The sequence below is a fragment of the Heterodontus francisci genome, chromosome 43 (genome assembly GCF_036365525.1).
Source record: "Heterodontus francisci isolate sHetFra1 chromosome 43, sHetFra1.hap1, whole genome shotgun sequence".
Taxonomy (NCBI): Eukaryota; Metazoa; Chordata; class Chondrichthyes; order Heterodontiformes; family Heterodontidae; genus Heterodontus; species Heterodontus francisci.
The window spans coordinates 18,911,487-18,930,805 of record NC_090413.1 but is presented as its reverse complement, the minus strand read 5'-3'; the positions used below and the strand labels follow the sequence as shown (position 1 = coordinate 18,930,805).

The 19,319-nt window shown below is 49.5% G+C and overlaps 1 protein-coding gene and 1 pseudogene across 5 annotated transcripts in view; one reads left to right on the top strand and one right to left on the bottom strand.

Moving 5' to 3' along the window:
* Positions 1-8,656: 8,656 nt before the first annotated feature.
* On the bottom strand, positions 8,657-9,267 carry LOC137355652 (large ribosomal subunit protein eL30 pseudogene; annotated as a pseudogene).
* Positions 9,268-14,393: 5,126 nt separating this feature from the next.
* The window catches only part of LOC137355668 (podocan-like), a 157,712-nt gene continuing 152,786 nt past the window's right edge, over positions 14,394-19,319 (top strand). For all 5 annotated transcript variants that reach the window (XM_068021055.1, XM_068021060.1, XM_068021059.1 and 2 more), the window contains exon 1: positions 14,394-14,528. The gene's annotated coding sequence lies outside the window, so the exon portion shown is untranslated. The remainder of the gene's footprint in view (positions 14,529-19,319) is intronic.

The window sequence follows — 19,319 nt, the reverse complement described above, 5'->3', positions numbered from 1 at the left end:
AGCGCCTATAATGTGGTAAAATGTTCCAAGGTTTTTCAAGATCGTTATCAAATTTGGCAGCGAGTCGCATAAGGAGACATTAGAGCAGATGACCAAAGGCTTGGTCAACGAGTTAGGTTTTAAGGAGAGTCTTAAAGGAGGAAGGTGGTAGAGAGGTGGGAGAGGTTTAGGGAGGGAATTCAAGAGCTCAGGCCCAGGCAAAAGAAGGCACAGCCACCAATGGTGGAGTGGGGAAAATCAGGGATTGGCAGGAGGCCAGAATTGGAGAAGTGCAGAGCTGTTGGGCTGGAGGAGGTTTCAGAGATAGGGAGGGGTGTAGGCATGGAGGGTGTGAACTCAAGAGTGAAAATGTTAAAGTCGAGGTGTTGCTGAACCAGGAGCCAGTGTAGGGTCAGTGAGCACAGAGGTGATGAATGACACTTGGTGATATCCCACAGCACTATTTGAATGGAGGCCCTGTTACAGGAACCCACCCCAGTGGGACAATGCCTCTGCCTTGTCCCAGCCATCATAGCCTGTAATTCCACTTGCAATGAATTGTTAGAGAATGCTTTTCTTTCTAAGTGGGTCAGAAAAGGAGATGTTCAGTGATAATTACAGTGTTCAGTTCCATTCGCCACTCCTCAAATAGTCAGTGCCTGCAATGCAGCAAGACCCAGAAAACATTCAGGCTTGGGCTGATAAGTGGCAAGCAACTTATGTGCCGCACAAGTGCCAGGCAATGCCCATCTCCAACAAGAGAAGGTCCAACTGGCTCCCCTTGACATTCAAAAGCATTACTATCACTGAGTCTCCCACCATTAACATCTTGGGGGATATCATTGATGAGAAACTTAACTGGATCAGCCACATAAATGCTGTGGCTACAATAGCAGGTCAGAGGCTGGGAATTCTGCAGTGAGTAACTCACCTCCTGACTCCCCAAAGCCTGTCCACCATCTACAAGGCACAAGTCAGGAGTGTGATGGAAAACTTTCCACTTGCCTGGATGGGTGCAGCTCCAACGACACTCATGAAGCTCGACACCATCCAGGACAAAGCAGCCCGCTTGATTGGCACCCCGTCCACAAACATTCACTCCCTCCACCACTTACGCACAGTAGCAGCAGTGTGTACCATCTACAAGATGCACTGCAGCAACACTCCAAGTCTCCTTAGACAGCACCTTCCAAACCCGCAACCTCTACCATCCAGAAGGACAAAGGCAACAGACGTGTGGGAACGCCACCACCTGCAAGTTCCCCTCTAAGCCACACACCATCCTGACTTGAAAATACATCTCCTTCCTTTGTTGTCGCTGGGTCAAAATCCTGGAAATCCCTGTGGGTGCACCTACCCCAAATGGACTGCAACAGTTCAAGGCAGCAGCTCACCACCACCTTCTCAAGGACAATTAGGGATGGACAATAAATGCTGGCTTGCCAGTGACTCTCACATCCCATGAATCAATAATAAGATCAAACAATTAGCCAAGAAACCATGGGCATGCATATCTTGGCAATACAATTTCTGGGAAAATATGCTTTAGTTGGCATGCCATTAGATGCAGAGAGAGAGAGAGAGAGATAGAGAGTGGTTTAACCCCGTCAGCCATGGCTCAGTTGGTGCCACTGTCATCTTTGCATCAGAAGACTTGAGTTCAAGCCCCACTCCAGAGATAAGCACAAAATCCAGGCTGACACTCCCAGTGCAACACAGAGGGAGTTCTACGCTGTCGGAGGTATTGGATGAGACATTAAAGTGAGTTTCCACCTGCCCTCTCAGGTGAATGTAAAAGTTCCCATTGCATTATTTCAAGGACGAACAGGGGAATTCTCTCTGGTTTCCTGGTCAGTACTTATCCCTCATCTAATGCCTAAAAACAGATAATCTGGTGACGATCATATTTCCGTTTGTGGGAGCTTGCTGTGTACAAATTGGCTGCCAGGTTTCCTACATTACAACAATGACTACGCTTCAAAGAAAGTATTCAATTGGCTGTAAACCACTTTTGGATATCCTGAGGTCATGAAAGGCAAATGCAAGTCTTTCTCTCTTTAATGAAGGGATCTCATGAGCTTTCTTCCACTCTGTTGCGCTGTTGAATTATGTGTCTCTATTTGAGGTGCGCAGGGGCTACGTGTGCAGCTGCTCAGTGTCACTGGAGAACTGATAAGTCCAAGTATGTTGAGCATGTTCCGAACAGGGAAGAGGATATAGAGTGCAATAGGTTCACCCCAGCTGGCAAAGCAGTCACTCAGTTCATTTAAAGTCCTGTTTAAATAAAAGGCAAACAAGCACAACTGGGATCAGGTCCCGATAGCTAATAAATCAGTTTAGAACTAGCAAGGTCAGGGCACAACCTGGCACTTTGAGGGCGTAAATTCCCAACCATTATAAATGATAAATCTTTAAACCTTAAAGTTAACTGTGAATAATTGCAGTCGACAACGAACGCAGTAATGGAAATTCTTCTGTCTGACTTTGCACGTGACGCTAATCTCTATAAAATAAACTGGTTCACGCCGTCATTAAATAGTAACAGAGATCCAACCAACAGGATCAACATTTGATAACGAACATCATTAACAGCTATTTCAAAGCTATAACGTGACAACAACAGGCTACATTAGAGGCATTAGATCTGTAAATCTGATTCACTCCGGGAGACCACAAGATGGCGGGTATGGGAATAGGCAAATGGCTCTTTGTTTTTTTTTATATAAGGTGGCCTTTATACCCCAGGCCCCTTTTATATATTTTATGTCGAGGGGCCTTTATTCCTCAAGCCCCCTTTATATACATATTTTTAAAAATAACTTTATTAAAATCAAATAAATAAACAAAAAACTCAAATTAAAATGCCAATCTCGGCGTCGACAATGCACTCCAGTCCCTGCAGTGCCCACTGGTCGCAGAAGGCCTCAAGCGTACTGGCGGACACCGCATGCTCCTTCTCCAGGGACACCCGGGCGCAAACGTGGCCGCGGAAGAGCGGCAGGCAATCAGGGAGGATGGACCCCCCCGACGGCCCGCAGCCTGGACCTGTGAATTGCCACCTTGGCCAGGCCCAGGATCCTCTCAGATCCTCCTCCCGGCCCACGCCCCTCTGCACCGGCTGCCCAAAGATCAGGAGCGTGGGACTGAAGTGCAGCCAAAACTTGAGGAGCAGCCCCTTCAAAAACTCAAAGGCAGGCTGCAACCTCGCACACTCCACATCTACACGGAATGCGGACTCGTCCAGGCCGCAGAAAGTACAGGCGGCCTGGGAGTCCGTGAACCTACTTAAAAGTCTATTGCACGGGACTGCCCTGTACAACATCCTCCACCCCAGGTCCCCAACGTAAAGGGGCAGGACTCCCACATAGAGAGACCTCCATCGGGGTTTCCCCTCCCCGCCAGATGGCAACACGGACTGCCAGGACGTGTCCGGCCGGCTGACGAGGCCGAGGAAGTGGAGAGTGCGCAGGAGCAGCCCTTACAGGAAACCCCTCCACACCGATTGGAATGGCACGGAGGGCATTGTTTCCCAGTGTTTCCTCTTGCCCCAGAAGAAATCGATGAGTTTCTTCTGGATCATAGTGGCGAATGCAGGGTGCAGGGCCAAAATGACCAACCGGTACCGCAGCATCGAGGCCACCAGTTGGTTTATGACCAGAGCTCGGCCCCTGTAGGAAAGCACTCGGAGCAGTCCTGTCCAGCGCCCCAGCCGAGTGGTGACTTTCGCTTCCCACTCCTGCCAGTTTGCCGGCCAGGCTTCCTCAGTGGGGCTAAGGTGAACTCCCAGATAGAGGAGGTGCGTGGTGCTCCACGCAAAAGGTGTCAACTCCTCCGGCAGGGAGTCCACCCGCCACTGACCCACCAGGAGTCCGGAACATTTCTCCCAATTGATCCTCGCGGAGGACGCGGCAGAAAAGGTCTGCTGGCAGTCGCGCATCCTCCGCAAGTCAACAGGATCTGTGACCGCGAGGAGCACGTCGTCGGCGTAAGCCGAGAGGACGACCCGCATGGCCGGCTCGCGCAGAGCCAATCCCGTTAACCTCCTGCGAAGCAGGCACAGGAAGGGCTCCACGCATTTGGTGTACAATTGGCCGGACATGGGGCATCCCTGATGCACTCCTCTCCCAAAGCAAAGGGGCGCCGTCAAGGACCCGTTAACCTTGACTAGACACTCCGCGGCGGCGTATAAAAATCGGACCTGGGCCACGAAATGTGGCCCGAGTCCGAAAGCGCGCAGAGTCCCGAAAAGGTATTCGTGATCCACCCTGTCGAACGCTTTCTCCTGATCGAGGGAGAGAAAGGCGACCGACTGACCAGTCCTCTGGGAAAGATGGATCAGATCCCGGACCAGGTGGATGTTGTCCTGGATGGACCGGCCAGGGACTGTGTAGGACTGGTCGGGGTGGATCATGTGGGCCAGCACGGAGCCTAGGTGGGTAGACATAGCCCGGGTAAAGATCTTATAATCCGCGCTGAGGAGGGAGACCGGACGCCAGTTTTTAAGCAGGCGGAGATCGTCCCTCTTCGACAGCAGGACAATGACCACCCTGCGCCACGAGAGGGGCATCTCCCCGGTCGCCAGGCTTTCCCCCAGGACCCACGCCTAATCGTCCCCCAGGATGTTCCAGAACGCCCTGAGGAACTCCACGGTCAACCATCCAGCCCTGGGGATTTGCCCCTTGAGAGCTGGTGGAGGGCGCCAGTCAGCTCTGCCACCGTGAGCGGAGCCTCCAATCTTTCGGCGCTCTCTGGGCTGACCTGCGGCAGGTCCTCCCACAAAACTCTGCACACGTCCTCGCTGAACGGATCCGGAGAGAACAACGCACTGTAATAAGTACGGACCAGGAGGCCCATTCCCTCCGGATCCGTGATGGAGGATCCGTCGTCGGCCAGCAGCTCAACGAGCTGCTTACGGACCCCCCGCCATTTTTCCAGCGAGTAGAAGAAGGGTGAGGCATGGTCCAAATCTTCCAGGATTTGGATCCGCGACCTCACATACACGCCTCAGGACCCTATGAGCTGCAGGTCCCTCAGCGCGCCCTTCTTCTCTTTGTACGCCTGCCACAGAGCCGGGTCCACGACGGCATGACTGAGGCGGGACTCCAAGTCGAGCACCTCCATCTCTAGGCGCACAATCTCGGCTTCCCGCCTCTTGGTCGACCCCTTCGCGTACTCCTGACAGAAGGCACGGATGTGAGTCTTGCCCACATCCCACCATAGCCTCAAGGAGGGGAAGCCCCCCTGCTTCCTTCTCCAGTCGGCCCAGAATCGACGGAACGAGTCCCGAAATCGCTCGTCCTCCAGCAGTCGGTTGTTAAAGTGCCAGTACGCGGACCCCGCCCGCGTGCGGAGCGGAGTGAACTCCGCCCACACCAGGTGGTGGTCCGAGCACGGCACCAGCCGCATGGAGGCCGCCGAGACGCGGGAGACGTACGCCTGCGAAAAGTAGAGGCGGTCAATTCGGGACCCTCCTCCTCCAGACCTCCACTTGAAGGTGCTGGAGTCGGGATGGAGATTCCGCCAGACGTCCACCAAGTTAAGGGAGATGATCAGTCCCTTCAACTTCTCCACTGACGCTTGGCCGCGCTGGGGACCGGAACGATCCCCCACCTCGAGGGTGCAGTTAAAATCCCCCCCCGAGGATGATGCACTCACTGCTATCGATGGAGCTCAAGAGAGCGGACACTTCTTCAAAGAAGCGCGCTTGCAACGCGCCGGGCCTGGGCGCGTACACGTTCACAAAGTGGAGCGGCACGCTACCCAGGCGAACGGCGAGGTGGAGCAAGCGGCCCGGCACTAGCTCCTTGACCCCCAAGATCTCCGGCTAAAAAGTGGGTTTCCTGCAGAAAGTCCAACGTATAACCCCCTTCCCTGAGGACTGAGAAATTGTGAAATCTGCGGTGAGAGCCCCTGCTGCCGTTGATGTTGAGGCTGGTTATGGTTATCTTCATGTCAAAGGTACTTAATACCCGTCACCAACACCTCACTGTGAGGAGGGAGCGGAAGTGCACCTGGCCTTCCACTCCCCCAGCAACCCATTGAGGAACACATTAAAACGGCGCCTCTCAACCAGTTTCACGCCCTCGCCCTTGCCCGTTTTCTTGAGGGCGGCACGGATGGACTGAATGATCAGCGCCAGACTCGACCAATGGCCGAGGGCCAGCTGAACTTTATCGCGGCAACCCCTGCAAGCCGCGAGGAAATCCCGGAGTTCCGCCGTGGGGATGAGAGGAGACTCGGTGGGAGGCACGAGGGACTCCACCACCTCACTGGCGATGGAATCAAGGTCGTCCTCCGTGCCCCACACCGAGTCCCCATCCTCCTCCGGGTTGTCACCGCCAGCGGTCGACACACCCATCACACTCTGTTGGGTGGACGTCCCGGCCGCCCCAGCTGGTCCCGCCTCCGTCACAATCCCACCCCCAGGATCGATGGCAGAGGAGTCCTCTCTGGGTTCTACTGTGAAACTAGAGCCTGTGGGTGCCAGCGGTTCAGGACCCCCCTCCACCTCCGTCCCCAGGCCAATCAGCGGTCCAGGGGAGGTGGAAGTGCCCGACTCCGGAAATCCAGCCAGAGCCAAGACCGGAGGCGGAGAGATGAGGCCATCTCCTGCCCTGCCAGTGCCCACAGGACCAGCAGATAGGGAATTATACAGATTTGCCTCTGGGTCGGGCACATCCCGGGCAGCAGCGTCAGGCTGTTGGGAGGGCGGCCCCTCACAGGTCTCGCTCTCACCTAGGACACCCGACCCATCGGCCAAAGGAATTATTTCTCCCGTGGGGTCCACAGATTCCCCTACCAAGGGCGGGCCCCCCACCTCAGAAGTTGACAAGATCACAGGGGCATCTCCCGCACCTCCGTTCCGAGGGGTGAAGGGCTCCCGCCCAGAGTTTGAGGCCCTGATTGTGCTGGTGGCAAGGGGAGCCTAAGGACCCACGGCAGGAGATGGACTCCGTGGTTCAGGGCATTCGTCAGAGGAGGGACGTCTCCTCCTCTTATTTCGGGAGGGGCGTGGAGGCTCAGAGTCCTCCATGTCATCAGGGGCCTCTGCCTCCGCACCCACCTTTTGTCTGGTTACCCTGGGCCTGAGCCCAGCCCTGGGGCAGGTGGATTCCCCAGGAGCGGGCTTTGGGCTGAGTTCAGACTCGGGTAGTGTCAATGTGTCCAGGGTATGCGCCTCTCGATGTTTATTTTTCCTCCGCGCCTTCCTTCCCACTTGGACGGGCACTCCCCACCCTGTCGGAGGCCGTGAAGACCACAGCCTCTGGCACCAACTGAACTGTATCTGGTGGAGGTGTGGGGGGCTGGGAGGAGGTGCAGCGGCGCCACCCTGGGCTGCCGAGGTGGAGTTGGCAGCCAGGAGGTTGCCCCACCCCTGACATGGCACCGTGCCCCGTCCAAGGTCCAGAAGATGCGGTAGGCCGCCCCCTGGAACTCTACATTGAAATGGCCCTCTATGACCTCCTCCCGCGCCTGCTGCATGAATAGCTGGCGGCGGAAGGAGTACACATGCCGGAGGCGGTTCTCCCGAAGACCGAGCAGGACTGGAGTGAGCCCCATCCTTACCTCCCTCAGATGGTGCAGGTGGAGAAGGAGGAGCTCACCAGGAATGAAGGGCGGGACATTAGATAAAATGACCCTTTGCGCAGTGGCCTCCAGGGGGTCATTTTAGAGGCTGCAACAATGGCCGAAGGGCCGACAACCTCGGCCATTGCCTTAACACATGCCTCTATCATCATGTTTGGATGGACGTAGCTCTTGATGCCATGCTTTGATGTTATTAGTGCAAACGGTGACGGGGCAACAGCTGCAGTAGCTGCAGCAGCATACGTGCGAGAAGACCCCGCCACCGGTGAAGAGGGACTTGCCATGGGGTCGCAGAGCCACGCCCACCCTTAAGAAATAAACTAACAGCTTTTAAACTAAAGCAATATGATGGGAGGGGTGGGGGTAGAGGGGAATAGGGGTGCAAAGGAAAAGGACAAGGAGAGGAGAGGATAGACAGCTGAGCGATGGGAGGGAGAGATGAGCTGCGAGGATGTTGCTGTGGTTCGGTGGTTGGAGCACCTTACTTCAGAGCTCACAGTCCTGTCTTCCAGTTAGGGGAGGGTTCTTCGCCCGGGTCGGTTAGAGCCGCCCGGTTCTCTCCTTTTCCATTGTTCTGTAAAGACTGTGAAGACTTTCTTCACCCGGGCAGCTCCAGCCGTCCCGAGCCACTCAGTTGGGGGTGGGGAGGGAGCCCCTTTTGTGCAGGATGGCAGATAAACACAAGAGCAAATACAGGGGCTCCCTATAGAATTTGGCAGCCCCACCCCTGGATCTTCTGGTGCCTCCTCCCTCCCCCAACAGTCCAAACAACAAAGAGTTCTCTGGTGCTCCAACACCCACCTCTCCAAAATGACTTGCAGTTCTCCTTTGTCTTTGAACAAAGTACAACAGTTCCACAGTAAATGCAGCAATCTCCACTCTAGTCATCTCTTTAGTTACTCCCACTCTGCTCTCTCCTCTCCAGTTACTCCACTCCAGTTGCAGCAACACAGGTGCAGCTGCTCACCCTGATTGCAGGCAGGAAGTGCTTCCCAAATTGCCCAGCCAATCCCAGTGCTGTACCTGTCCTGGGAGTGTTTGATGGGGACAGTATAGAGGGAGCTTTACTCTGTATCTAACCCCGTTTTTTTTTTCTTTTTACAGAATAACTTTATTTGTAAAATATTTCAGAGTCACAGGCGAGTTTATTTCTCACTGATCTGCTCTGGCATGCTCCTGATGATGTCAGAATCACCAAGACCAATGATAGCCAGTGTGCACACTCTGTAATATTTACCGCAAGCTGTACCTAGCTCAATATTGTTCCTGCTGTAATGATGCACACCAGTCTTGGCTAACATAGCATAGTACTCAATCTCTGATTTCCTCAAGGCTGGACAGTTGTTAGCAAGAATAACCAGTTTGGCTTTGCCCTGACGAATCATTTTCAAAGTCTGTTTGTAGCCCAGCACATATTTGCCGCTTTTCATAACCAGCTGGAGCCGGGAGTTGATGGACTCCAAAGACATTTTCGTCTTCTTGACCGCTCTCTGCTGCTGTTAATGCTGCTGCTTTGCTGTACCTGTCCTGGGAGTGTTTGATGGGACAGAGTAGAGGGAGCATTACTCTGTATCTAACCTTTGCTGTACCTGGAAGTTTTTGACTGGGTATTTGAAAGAAATATTTCCAGTTGCCAGCAAAAACGTCCTTCTTTTCAACCAGCGCAATAAACAAATGCTCCAAATGTTGATCTAGAGTCATATCACTAAAGGGTGAAAGCAACAGTCCTAGTGAATACTGAAAGTCGGAGGCCACTTCAAAAGGGCTGGGAAGTGAGTCAATAATGGTGATATAAATTTAGATGTGAGATCTGGGAATTCTTCTTCATGCGGAGAATGATCAATACTTGGACATGGACTCACGGGTAGGGAGCTGAGACGACAATCTGAGAGTCATTTAAGAAACCGTTAGCTCTGAGAGAGGAATCAACTGGGCTGCTTTTAATCCCAGTCCCTGGAGTGAAATGGAGGACAATAATCTAACATATTTTGTTGCTCTGTTTTCGCTGCAGAGTTGATCTTTATGGCATCAAAGCTGAATCAGTCTTGGAGATAAAATAAATCTAAGTTGCTCCTTATTTTGTCCGTTGGTTTCAGGTTGGCAGATGAGATTTATTATCTATGATGACTTAGAGAATCGCTCAACACGATGAACATGTATTTCTTGAGAGTTTCTTTAATGATCTTGCATTTGAACCCAGTTTTCTTGCTTTCCAAACTTTCACGTCTCCTTCTCGTTCACTCCCTCCCTCCGCGAATTCGGCTAAAGGGACCATTGGGTACCGTTCACCTCCCTTGACCCACATTTCTGTTGTCAGTGTTCGGATCCACGCCACCTGATGGAATTTTCATTCCTCATCACCCATTCAGATTGTGTAGGGCCATCATTCTTGTCACAATCTGAAAGGAACGTGACACGCAAAGAGGCTCGCGCCCCATGTATAATTGAGTAGAAACCTGGATGGTGCCACAAAATTACAATAGAGAGTGAAGCAGGCCTCTGAATGGGCTGCAGTTTCTGAATGAGAAGTCGGAGTGCCTGCACAATATGTATACTAAATAATTAAGCTAGCTCTCTGAAGTAGCACTGAGTGAGCAGTCAGTACATTGTAATGAATAGGAGATGTAATGGAAAGCCTTGTCAATAGTAATGTGCTAGTTTGCAGGAAGGGTTTAACAATACTGTGACTTGGAGTTGGGTGTTCAGTTTCCTTGCCCTAGTTTCATCAAAGTCAGAGGCCACATGTGAAGACATTTTGGGATCAGTTGTAATCACTGCCCATTAAAAGTCATTGATGAAGTGGATCGGGTTTAACACAAGCTGCAAACTGTTCCAGAACTCAGGTCACTCAACTATGAAAAGTGGATAAGGAGACTGAGGACAGAAAGGAAAATATGGAGGGGACCTTGATACAAAGGTTTATGGCACGTAATGGTGGGGCTACAGAGAGGTGAATGCTGAAGATTGAGCAAGCACATAAGGAGGCAGGAGGGTCTAATCCACTAAGTTCAGGTCCAGTTTAGAATGGGATGGAAGTCCCCACAATTTGCTGGTTATATGGCTCCCATTTGCACCCTCAACCTCATTCTCAAACTGCCTCCAATTGAGCACTCACTTGCACTCTCACCCGTATAGGTCACTGAATGGCACATGTGGGAAATGTAAACTTTCCACATTGGTACAATTATGTGTGAGAGTTAGGGCTGAGACACAATGTTAGGGACAGTGTAGAAGGGACTTTACACTATATCTAACCCATGCTGTACCTGCCCTGGGATTGTTTGTTGGGACAGTATAGAGGGAGCTTTATGTTGCATGCTTTTGTTGTATAATAGGTGTAGCTTAGCTAGGGATTTGTAGATAAAGTCTAGGAGTCTAGATTAGGTCAATTAATAACTCTTTATTATATATACATTACTATTTACACTCTCCCCAAGCCTCCTCAGCTAGCATCATGCATGCTGCTACTCTCTCCTTCCAAAAGCCCATTACCATGTGACCATTACATCATCATCTCTACAGTAGGAGGGGTGGCTCTCACTGTCTCTAACCTTAACCCTTACATGTCCTTATACTACACTCTACGCTGTATCTGACCCTGTTTTTTTTTTCTTTCTTTTTTCTTCTTCCGTAAAGTCCTTTGCAGAATTAATTTTTTTCTTCCTCAGTCCAAAGACAACCAGGGTAGGGAAGGACCTCTGGGACTGAGTGACCTGCAGGAGATGACCATAGCACAGCTTCAGAACCTGAAAACCAACATCTTCACCCAAATTCACTGTAAGTCTGTGATTCTCAGTGGAGACGATAGGGTTAGGGTTGGGGTTGGGGAGGGGTACCTGTCCTGGGAGTGTTTAACTGGGACAGTGTAGAGGGAGCTTTCCTCTGTATCTAACCCCGTGCTGTACCTGTCCTGGGAGTGTTTGATGGGGACAGTGTAGAGGGAGCTTTACTTAGTATCTAACCTGTGCTGTACCTGTCCTGGGAGTGTTTGATGGGGACAGTGTAGAGGGAGCTTTACTCTGTATCTAACCCCGTACTGTACCTGTCCTGGGAGTGTTTGATGGGGACAGTGTAGAGGGAGCTTTACTCTGCATCTAACCCCCGTACTTTCCTGTCCTGGGAGTGTTTGATGGGGACAGTGTAGAGGGAGCTTTACTCTGTATCTAACCCCGTACTGTACCTGTCCTGGGAGTGTTTGATGGGGACAGTGTAGAGGGAGCTTTACTCTGTATCTAACCCCGTGCTGTACCTGTCCTGGGAGTGTTTGATGGGACAGTGTAGAGGGAGCTTTACTCTGTATCTAACCCCCGTGCTGTAGCTGCCCTGGGAGTGTTTGATCGGACCGTGTTCTATGAATCCTGGATTCGATGCAACATGGCAGTCAGCTCATGGTTAGTACTAAGAGTTTAAACTTCCCACAAAAATTGAGCTTATGAAAAATACTTTAAAAGAGATGCCCTCCTACCTAGAACCTACAGGAGGCTGGAGAAGCAAGGGTGAAAATTGAAGTTTAGAGAAAACAGTTCCTTTCTGTAATATTCTGAACGTGACCAAGGTAAGACCCAGAGAGAGATCCACTCACCGCCCCCCCCACCCCCCCACTTCCGCATCCCCCTCAACAATGTTTTCAAGACCATTTTGTATGTGGAAATTTGTGAGGAAAATGTTTGTAAGTTTTCTGAATTCTGCTGCCGAATATATTAATTGCAGGTAATAGGCTGGTGTGAGGGAGGGTGCATTGTGGGGTAGGGGGGTGGGGGGAGCGGTCAGATCTGATGCAGCTGGACTGGGAAGGGTCGTGACCCCATCATTTTTGTCTGAGTAACCTTGACCTCAGCTGATCAGAGTTGCAGTGCGCTGGCTGTGTTCCCATGGCCCTGGACCAACATCAGCTCTTCTGTATTTTTGGATTTGTGGCATGAATGTGATCACATTCTTCAGGGGCTAAAGTTAAAGTCCAATTAGTATTTTGGAATGTGCGGTGAGGGGGCTGCTAATGGTTACTATGGAAACATAAAGTTCATCTGCAATAATAACCCTGCTATAAAGATATTTGACTGCAGACAGCTGACAGGGAGAGCTGACCTACTTTTTCTGGTAGGTTGGCAGGCTGATAATCAGATTACTCCTTTGACCCTTCCAACAGCATTTTCTCTATTTTATGTCATTGGGTCCTAGCACGTCTGGGATTCCAGGGACTAAAGCTCAGTTTTGGATCACACACTAGTTCCCTGCAAGCCTGAGATTGTCAGAACGAGGTGTGTTCACAAGCAACCTCAGTAGAACTTAGCTCCACTGACCTCTGTAAAAGGAGACAAAGCAGAGACTGGATTTGAGATGTTTCCTCAGACAGTGAAGACACTGGGCCTATAATAACCTCCGAATAATCAAGTTGGTTTGGTTCCAGTTCAATTTAAATAGATATTCCAGTCTGAATACATTGATGCACAACAGACTCAGCCCATGACCTGGTCCCTTCATCTTGACCCTCATTCATTCCCACTCTCAATCCCTCACTCGCCTTCCCTCAGTCCATCCCTCATTCCCTCCCTTCCTCAGCCCCTCATTCCCTCTCTCAGTTCCTCGGCCATTCTCTCCCTCAATCATTCATTCCCTCCCTCGGTGGGAAACACATCCACAGACGATGGCAGCCCACCAGGGCTTCAGATGTCTCCATACGTAAACCTATGCAGACAATGTTGGCAGACTATTCAACCACAGGAGGAATCACATCTGAACTTCACTTTCCAGTTGGGGATTAATGGATATTGATCGAGAGCAGAGATCCTGGCTAATTTCTTTCTCCTTCTTCTGAGCCCAGAAGAATGGAAGCTCACCTCTCCTCCCACCCCCACAACCTCCAAGCGTCACAAGCCACGATCAGCTAAGTCACCCCAGAGCAGGAGGTGCATTTATTTAACTTGAAATTCAGTGAACGCAGAGCATTTCATGGTGCAGAAGATGACAGATCAGCATCGGTAACAAGTCTGTGCTGAAAATACAAGCCCTTATTATTCTTGGCTGTGATTTGAGTGAGTTACTGTAACTCCCTCAGGGACTAGTAGCAGTTCCTTATAGAACAGAACAAACAGACCGTGTCTGTATTTATAGTCTACTACAATAAGATGGAAAATTCGAACCTGGAGTTATTTCTGGAGCTAGTGCAGATATGTTGCTGCAGCTTTTAAAGGTTAAAGGAGATGAGCTTAATGAGTTTTAATATGAACATCAAGACAGCTCCCCACTCCCTCTCCTCAGCCTCACACAGGACTGGTTTAACATTGCTTAAGGAGAGAGTAAGAGACAGATAAGGAGAGACAAATGGGCAGAGAAGGGTGGAAAGCAAAGTCAACAAGCGACTGAGAAAGAAATAGAGAGAAAGAAAGCGATGAAGACAGAGACCGATTGACATAAGAACACCCAGAAAGGACTGTTGCATCCACGACAGACCAACCTTTGGTACTGAGAGGCAAATAATAAGTGAGATCAAAAAGGCTGAGAGACAGATGGGCAGACGGAGACAAAGAGAGAAACAGATTGAACCAATGAAGACTGAGAGACAGGGAAGAGAGGGAGTGCGACAGAGAAACAAAGAGTTTGGAGATGGTGAGAACAGGGAAAGAATAGGACTGGCAGCAGGAAGAGGCATTAGGGGTTGGAAAAGCAACACTTTCCCAAGCAGTTGGCAGCTGAAGTCTCCTGCTTTAATTACAGCCTATGTTCGTATTCAGCTGGCATCGTGCCCAGCTGAAATGGGTGACCTATTTTTGTTAGGAACAGCAAAGCTTGTTTTGAAACACGAATAAATTGGAACGAGAGCCCGAGGGATTTGGAGGTCAGGCTGTGCTATATTAATACAAGTGAAGGCTGGGAACTGCCTCACCTCACACCCAATTCTACACTTCAGCTGTTGCAACGGGCGGCCATGTTCTCGGCCAATCAGTCAGCACCGAAGCAAAGTGGTAAGGAGAAACGACTGCAGGTGTAATCACTCTCTGTATATCTGTGTCAAATATTTGAAAAATAAGGGTCCCAGAGAAAAGAGTTCGTTGGTAACAGATTTCCTTCCAAAGTCTGGACACAAATCATGGAGTCACTGGGTGCAAACGGCAGCCATTTTGATTGCCATCCAGTGTCTCCTGTACAACTGGATAATCCAGAATCAGTCAAAGTGCTGACTTGTCCAACCAGGCCAGTTAATTGGCCATTCTTATTTGTACAGAATACGGCGGTCCTCAGGTTGAATCCCACCCACTTTATTGTGGAGTCTCTCACACTTCCAGTCATTGTTAACTCATTGCGTGCACTCCTGCCTCTGGGGCGGCAGGGTCCAGATACAGAGCCACCTGCCCCTAGTGGCAGGGAGGACTCCTTCGAGCCAACACGTTCTGGCCCCTGCAAACGATAACCCTTCCTGCATGGCCAAGCCGTGAGGCGCAAAACAGGGAGTGAAAATTCCGGAGACGCTCTCTGGATAATTTATTCAGGCATTGAAGCTCGGCCTTTCAAAATTCCAATGGTCCTCTCAGTCAGCAGCCTGACATCTGCAGAGGCCTCATCATACCGCTTTTCTGCTTGTGCTGTTGCTCCCTGATGTCCTTACTTCTCACTGGCTTATAGAAACCGAGATTCCCCCGTGACTGCCTGAAAAGAGGCTGTGCTGTCAAGGTTAAGGGCAACAGTGAGCTTTATAGCCAGAGAGAGAATATTTCGAGATGCAAACCTTTCAGGCCAGAGCTCCTCGTAGTGCCTATGCTGCCTTAAGATCTTTTGCAAGGGAGTTGGGTGCAACATTTTGTAAGCAGCAGTCTTACCTCAGTACTGCATAGGAGTGTCAGCCTGGACTTTGTGCTCAAGTAGGACTTGAACCCGCAACCTTCTAACTCAGAGGTGAGTGCTACCCACTGAGGCCAAGACTGATACTATACTAATGGAGAGGAGGTGCTTTTCTGTCCAGTGTAAGGGACTGGAGTGGGGGGGAGGGGTACTTCCGAACAACCAGTGGGAAGATTCAGCTCGTCAGCTCTCTCCTACCCTCTATGTGGGTTGATGTTGATAGGCGTTGAGAGATACATGGTAAGATGCATCATATCTGCTCCTCCAGGGGAATGGTGTGTGGAGACTGGTAGACTTAAGGAGGTGGGAGGTGGGGGAGGAGCGGTGGTGAGGGTTGGAGGCCAAATTAAGTGCGGACCCACCACCATTCTGCAATTTTCATGATCACTTTGGAATTGTGCACTGGTCTGGGTCCTGATCATGTGGACCCAATGAGTTGGAGATTAGGGTGGAAGGAGCATCAAGGGACGATCTAGGATTTTGAGTAGGAATATAATGCAGCCCAAATTAAAAAACTGTGGGGAACTCATTTCCCTCATACCTCCTAGTGGCCGCACCCATTCACGCCAGCGATCCCGAAAGGACAGGAGGCAGAATTTCGGGGCATAGGTTGTCGCCCTGTATTGACCTCCCTATTGCTCTGCCGACTGGGAAATGTTACATACCCAACCAATGGCATAATACCAGGGCTGGCTGGTACTTCAGTTCCAGCTCCCATCGCCATCCTTGGGACCAATCCAGGCTGGCTCCCAGCCCTAATCTATCGGCAAGTATGGCAAGTTTGTAAGTGAGTAAAGGAATTGGTTCTTTTAACACAAGGTTCTGTTCCGTTTCATCAATCCAAAGCAGGCATCAGAAGAAATATCAGACTTATTTTCGGAACAGTAAGCAAAGCTCAAGATGTTTTGGGTAAAAAGCAATGTAAGAGTTCATAAAGTGATTTTTATCCCAATATCGGAGTGTCAGAACATGAGAAAAGCCAACAAGCAAATGTTGCTAACAGCAGAAATGAGTTGGTTTGGATGAATAATGGGAAAGACCAGGATGCAAAGAATCAAGGCTGACACCATAGGAATATGACTTGGACAAGAAATAATGCTTGTATAAGCAACTGCGATGTTTTGGGGCAAGTTTCAAAAATGGATAAAAGCTGGAATATCTTTTAGGGCTCTGCACACAGAGGTACATGGAGCAAGAAGGCAAGGATGGCCAAGGATAATGTCAAGAGTGACAGGAATACAGGGGACTGAAGCAGCCAGAATGGTTCAGTACCAACAACAGTGGAGTGAATTTATTTGACCCCCACTGATCTAACAGACAGGCATTTCGTAATGGTAGTATTTCAAAAATAGGTTATGAGGTGGGGACGAGGAGAGGGGGGGGGTACTTTGAATAAAGAACATTTCTCTCCCTTGCATCTTTTCCTCTTATTTAACAGTGAAAAACAGGTCAGCCTTTTCCCCCATATGTTACATGAAATATCTAATGTTTAAAAATCATTTACGGATGATATCAGGTGCAAAGAACTCTGCGAACCAGGAACAGTGGAGGTCACAGCTCACTGCATTCATAACATACAGAAAATATCGCCTCTTTATCACACAATCTCTGGAGTGCTTGCCAAGTCAAACATTTCCACAAAATTGACACACCATTTTTCCCCATTCCAAAGGCCAGTATTGCTGAACAGAATGTACATTGTCATGGAAAAATTTACCCAGTCACATCCCACACTATCAGACAACTGTTTAGCATTTGATTCAATGCTCCTAATGCCATTACATTATCAGTAGTTTGTGTCCCCTTGTCTTTGTGCCAGTGTCTTTCTCGGTCACCTCTGCATTTTCTCTTCCTATGCATTTCTCTCAGGCTCTGACCCAGTTTGCTGACCTGGTTTTCAGGAAGGTTTAGCTAAGTGTCCGAATATAATCAGTGGCTCTGTCTCCCTTTCAACTCATGGAACAACGCAAACTGTCGGGGCTGACTTAGCAGGCATGCTTGGCGAACGGAGTGCAGTCTGAGCGCACGTGGAGGCCGACAGTTCAAAGGGTACCATGTTCTAAAGAAAGTGCGTGCATTTATGTAGCATCCTTCACAATCTCAGGACGTCCCAAAGTGCTTGAAGTACTTTTGAAGTGTAGTCACTGTTGTAATGTAGGAAACGCAGTGACCAATTTGCACACAGCAAGCTCCCACCAACAGCAATGTATCTAATTCCTCACTTCCCTCTTGTGTAAATGTTCTCATTCACTCAATATGTTTTTGACTCCCATTCTGCCCCTTCACAGCATTTGTGGTGTTTCCAGACAGGGTGAGTACCTGGAGTCATCTCATGGTTCTGGTTTATGGCTTGGCTTTTACCAGTAGGTTTTCCTGCACTCTCTCTAACTTTTTCCCCAGCTGACTGTGGAGATGGGCGCATGCTTTGTTCATTTTTCCCCACTCCTCTCCCCGAAGCTTTCTAACACAATGAATCCAGACAGTGATGTAGACAAGACCCAAGGAAACATATGCCCAACATCTGCCCATCGGTCCTAGAGCCCGGCTCTATACCTTGCCAAAACGTGCAGCCATCCCGTGAATTGTCTTCGCTGTAGAAAAGAGTTTCTGATGACAAGAGGTCATCACTTAATCAGCCAGGTCTCAACGTCTGTGGAAATGCACCATTGCGAAGTGGCTGGAATGTGACATAGAAATTATATAGTGTGAGCTGCTCTGCTGCGGTTGAATTATAATACTGCCCCTCACATGGGAAACGTAGCCTTAAAATTAGTTTAGTTTAGTTTAGTTTAGAGATACAGCACTGAAACAGAGAGGCAGACTGTTCAGGCGTGCTGTCAAAAAGCACTGTTACACAAAGGGTAGCGGAAATCTGGAACTCTCTTCTCCCAAAAAAGCTTGTCATGATATGTGCTAAGCCGAATTATGGTTTTATTTTAATCCATTGGTTGGAAACCTAAATTAAACCTTAAAAAGAAACAGGAGACAAAAAACTGATTTAAAAAGAAACACTGCTAGCAGCTAAAATGGACACCGCAACTTGCATCTAAATACCCTAAATACCAATGTATTGAGGTGGAATCATAGGTCTGGGATAACTCCAACCAGAACAATGACTTGAGAATTTTGAATGAGCTACTTGCCTTGCCTTCATTAACAAGACATTAAAGGCAAACTTGGAACATTAACACTGGTGGAGACAAACCACTCAAAGGGTAATCACTGAGACAATGGGAACTGATAGAGATTGGGAATACTTAGACCTAATCTAATTAAGTTGCAAAAGAGACAATACACTGGGCCTTCATGTGACTGACTGTCCATCTGTGTGAAAACTTGCAGTTCCTTCTCTCTACGGCAGATAAGCACCTGAGTTTGACCTGTCAAGGACCCAAATGCGGGTCTCCCTCGCTCTCTCTCTCCAGGCAACCTTGCAAGTTCAAACCCTGCCTGCTGGCTGCAAACATCCAAGCCTATCGTTGCTGCACACAGAGACCCCAGGAAGAAAATCATCTGCATCACTGTCTCCAAGAAAATCCTGAGCCAGTTGGCCACCTCTACCAACCAGAAACTTCAGGATCACCAAGTTCAACTGGAAGACAACTAAATGATCAGACTCCACCAACTGTATAGTCTTTTTTATTGTTCCGCACTCTAATGCAACCAATCTATTCTTCCCCACTCTGTAAAACTATTTGTGTGTGGGAGATTCTCGTGTGTGTGTGTGTGTAAGAAAGTTGGAGCATAGTTCATTATTTTACTTAGACCAGTTTTTGGTTTTAAGTACGATAAACTAACCACTTTCTTGTTTGAACTCAAGAAAACCTGTCCGATTGGTTCTTTTATGATCATAGTACATGTCATGCAGACTTGCCCCCCCCCAACCTGCCAAGAATGAGGCGTATTAATTTTGTCAT